Source organism: Astatotilapia calliptera, chromosome 12, assembly GCF_900246225.1.
Source record: "Astatotilapia calliptera chromosome 12, fAstCal1.2, whole genome shotgun sequence".
NCBI lineage: Eukaryota > Metazoa > Chordata > Actinopteri > Cichliformes > Cichlidae > Astatotilapia > Astatotilapia calliptera.
Window position 1 is genome coordinate 28,692,154 of NC_039313.1, and position 4,778 is coordinate 28,696,931.

Sequence of the window (4,778 nt, forward strand, 5' to 3'; positions counted from 1 at the left end):
CCTTTCCTCTCTTCCAAACTTCCCTTTCTTCCACTACCTCACCCTTGTTTTCTCTTGTCTTTCTCTCAGTTCCTCCACTTTGTCCTCCTTCCTCTTTATGCCTCTGGTGTTCTCATTTCCCCATGTCTCCTGCTCTCCCATTCTCTCATTTGTTTCCTCCCTCCACCTCGTCTCTCTCTGCCGAGGGCAAACCAGCTGGGATGCTGTTTTAGATCCACTGGTGTGTTGGAGCAAAACACACTCCTTTGTTCCGTGTGTGTGTGTGTGTGTGTGTGTGTGTGTGTGTGTGTGTGTGTGTGTGTGTGTGTGTGTACGTGCGTGAATATGTGTTTACTCAAACACCTGATATTTTTTCTGTGTGTGTATGTGTGTCAACTGATTGCCCCGGGACTGTCTTAATGCTTTCAATTCATTCAAGTGTGTATGGGAGTGTGTGTCAGGTGCAAGCCTATGGGTTTTTATTAAGGGACATAAATGTCTGCCTCCCATAGATGTACGTATGTATATATGTCTGTCTGTCTCTCTGTCCTTATTTTAACTGTAAAACTACAAACCTCTTTCCGTACCTCTTTATCTATCTGTCCCATAGAATCACACAATAGGCCTATCCACTTTTTTACAAGCCTTCTCAACTCCATTAGTTTCACCATTCCAGCTGCATGGACACCAATGCTGTTTGTCAGGAAGTCCAGACTGAAATATCTGCTTGCCCGTAATTTTGTGCAGACCTTTGTGGTGCCCAGAGGACAAAGGTTAGTGCCATGACTTGATAAAGTGAGAGGTTATTTTTGTACAGACATTTTGCAGATGGTATGTTCTAATAAAGTTTATGATTCACTGGCATGTCTTCCATAAAAAATCTTAAATAGAATGTTGTCATGCCATTTTAAGATTAAGATTTGTCACTGTAGAAAGACACAACGAACTTTTGTGTGGTGACTCAAGCAAACATCAGTCAACTGCAAGGGATACAAGCAGCTTTTTAAAAGAAGACACAACAATAGTAATCATTTATATATAATATGTCTCCTTTGAGCCTGACAGAGTAAGTTTCGAACAAGAAAATCAATGATAATGATTTCTGTAAACCTTTAGACCTTTAGTTTACAGTGAAATAGTTTGAAAGTTAATTACATTTTTCAGCCTCACTGATACTATGCTTGGTTCTCATTAGCACATGTTTGCACATTAATTATTACAGCATAGTAAATTTGTCAACAATTCTTAAGAAAAAAGCCTTTCTGCAGATTGCTTCTGCAACCCCCTTTTATGGTCTTGAACAGTAGATTGTTAACCACACTTTTAGACAATGGTCTATTTACAACTTTGTGCCAGCAGTTTTTGGGAAGGGCCATTTTCCTGTCCCAGCAAAACAATGCACTTGTGCTGTAAATATGTAGTTTCCCTGCTGGGTGTGGATAATGTGGCTGGCTTGCAAGGAGCTCTGAGTTTAACTCCCTGCAACACCTTTGAGATCCAGTGAACTCACCAACCTTGCTAAAGTGACTGAACTACCAAGTGATTACAGGTCCCATTTACATGTGGAACGTATCTTTTATGATTCTGCTTTTTCACTACACAGTAATAGCACTACTGCTATCATCATCATTATTAGTAGTAGTAGTAGTATCTTAACTAAGTTACAAAGTGTTTGACAGAAAGAAATGTATAATAAGGCTTAATTACAGGTTAGTCTGCTTCATTGTTGTTAATCACACATGTGTACATGGAACGGCACATCCTATAGGTAGCCTAGATATGCTTATTTCAGTTAATTGGCATTTAATAATAATAATGGATTGGATTTATATAGCGCTTTTCAAGGCACCCAAAGCACTTTACAATGCCACTATTCATTCACACACTGGTGGAAGCAAGCTACGGTTGTAGCCACAGCTGCCCTGGGGCAGACTGATAGAAGCGAGGCTGCCATATCGCGTCATCGGCCCCTCTGGCCAACACCAGTAGGCGGTAGGGTAAAGTGTCTTGCCCAAGGACACAACGACCAGGACAGAGAGCCCGGGGATCGAACCGGCGACCTTCCGGTACAGATACGCTTCCCAACCCCCTGAGCCACGGTCGCCCCATTTGTTCAAAAACTATTGACTCATACATTTTATATAATTTAATCAGTGCAGCTACAGGTCCATTCTACTTTTGGTGCGTGGGTTATGTAGTTTTTCACCATGAGGGCTCATTCAGTTTGAAGATGCTGCCTTTCTGGGCTTCTGGAAATCTTGATGTTCACATTTCATCTAATAGAAACTGTCGAAACTGTGTGATACCAATTAAATCAATCATAGATGTATATAAATACCTTTAGAACATCAACAATTAGGGCTTCATTTTGCTTTAAAAACTAATTTCACTGATATTCACTTCATGAAAAATTTTAAGCCCTATTTTTCTTACTGGTCTCAACTAAACAATATTACATGTGCATGAAATCTTTTTTTCTTATTCCAATGAGTATTACAACCTGAAAAACAATAGTACATTCGTAATAACATTCAATAAAACAATGGTATTAATGATTGTATCAACATTCAGCATTTCAGAATAAACATAGTCAGTTAGCAATATGATTACTGGATTAACTCCAGCACTCCCAGATCAGTATACTGGACAATTAGCAAAAGCGGATTTGGTTTTGTGGTTTATATTCAGCCTTAAATGGCACCAGCAATTTGTATGACACTCATGTGAGCAGCTTCTTCCGCAGATAGAAAGAACTAGGTCTAGATGGCTCCTATCTTCACTTAGATCTTCAATACATCCCTCGAGCTGTGCCAGCTACCATCCTGCTTTAAATATTTCACCATCATTCCAGTCCCCATCACAGGACTGAATGGCTACAGGCGTGTTGCTCTAATGTATGTGGTCATGAAGACCTTTGAACATCTGATGTTGAGATTATTGAAGACCATTACAGGATAACTGCTGGTTACCCTGTTATTTACTTACTGGGCAAATAGGTCTGTGTTGGTGTGATGATGCAATCATTATGGGAAGATAATACATCCTAGAACAGCGGTCTCCAACCTTTTTTGCGCCACGGACCGGTTTATGCCTGACAATATTTTCATGGACCGGCCTTTAAGGTGTCGCGGATAAATACAACAAAATAAAACTAGTACCGGTACCGAAAAAAAGAAAATTTATTCATAACACACGTGAAAAGACCAAGGAAAACCGAGTAAACGATAAAAACAATAACAAAATAACGCTGAAAACCGATAAAAACCCTGAAAACTATACAGTTTTCTGAGCCTCAACTCTCGCGGCCTGGTACCAAACGACTCACGGACCGGTACCGGTCCGAGGCCCGGGGGTTGGGGACCGCTGTCCTAGAACACCTTAAAGGACTTGTGCAAGGATCCTGTTTATAGATTTCAGCTTGGCATTCAAAATGATGATGAAAATCATCCACCAAATGATCCAAACTCTCCCAGTTTAGTGCATCCCCTCTGATCTGCCAGTGAGGCAACATCTTCCTGTCCAACAGGAAAGAGCAGGTGAAGATGAAGAAAGTCACCTTTGCAGTTTGGACAGTTAGAGCACATGCTCTTTTTCCTCACACTAATGACTGCCCTTTCAAGAACCAGCCACTAAGGTCCCAAATTCCAGTCACTGAACTCATCAAAGATGTTGACTAGTCTACCCCATCTACTTCGTCTGTGTCTCACTGTTCTCAGGACATCGAGAATGTTCTTCACCACCCTAACATACTTTTCTGGAACTCCTGACTTTCTCGTGCAGTACCACAATTCTTCTCTTGACACTCTATTATTTAGAGATATCTAAATCTACAAAGACAAAGTCAAACTCTTTCTGATCTTTTCTATATTACTCCAGCATCAACACTTCCTAGCAGAGATTGCATCTGTAGTGCTCTTACTCAGAATAATCCTGCTGCTTGCTGATTGTCATCTGTCTTCTCAGTCTACCTTCAAATACTCTGTCCTATAGTTTCATAGTGTGGCTCATCAAATTCATTCCTTTGTAGTCACTGAAGTGCTGGAGATCACCCTTGTTCTTGAAAATCAATACCATACTCAGAATTCCTCTCACTCTTCAAGATTCTGTTATACAATATGGTTAAAAAGTCTGCTGCCCTCTCATAGAGGTCTGGATACTTCCACAGGTATGTCATCATCAGCATCAGCTGTCTTTCTACTCTTTTCTACTGAATTGTCGACCGCCCGTCCTGTTCATAGATGCCGTTACTTTCTCATTCCTAATCCTCTGCATTCCCGGATTAACAATCATTTCTCCATTCATCCTCCTCTCTTTTACATTTTCTTTATTCATTAGCTCCTCTAATTACTCCTTCCATCTTCCCAGCACACTCTCATCACTTGTGAGTATATTTCCATCTCTTTCCTTCAATCATCTTGAACTACTGAAAATCCTTTCCAGCTTGATCTTGATACAAGTCATTGTCTCATTCCTTAGTCTCCAGCCTCATATACAATTTACTACCAGCCTTTTCTTTGGCCACCTCTCTCTTTGCTGTACACCAATCCTCCCATTACTCCTGTCTACATTCCTCATCTTCTCCTTTCCTGTTGTGCACATTTGGGTGAGTGTTGAATATGCCACACTAGTAGCATTCAGAAATTGCTGCAGTATTATGTAATACTTGTGAAAATCTGGGGAATTTGGGAGTCTCGAGGAAACAATTACCCCAGAGCTGCACATCCTTTCCAACTCGATCTTTACCTAACATATAAATACAAGTCCTTTTCTACTTCCTTAAGTATCCAGCCTCAGTTACA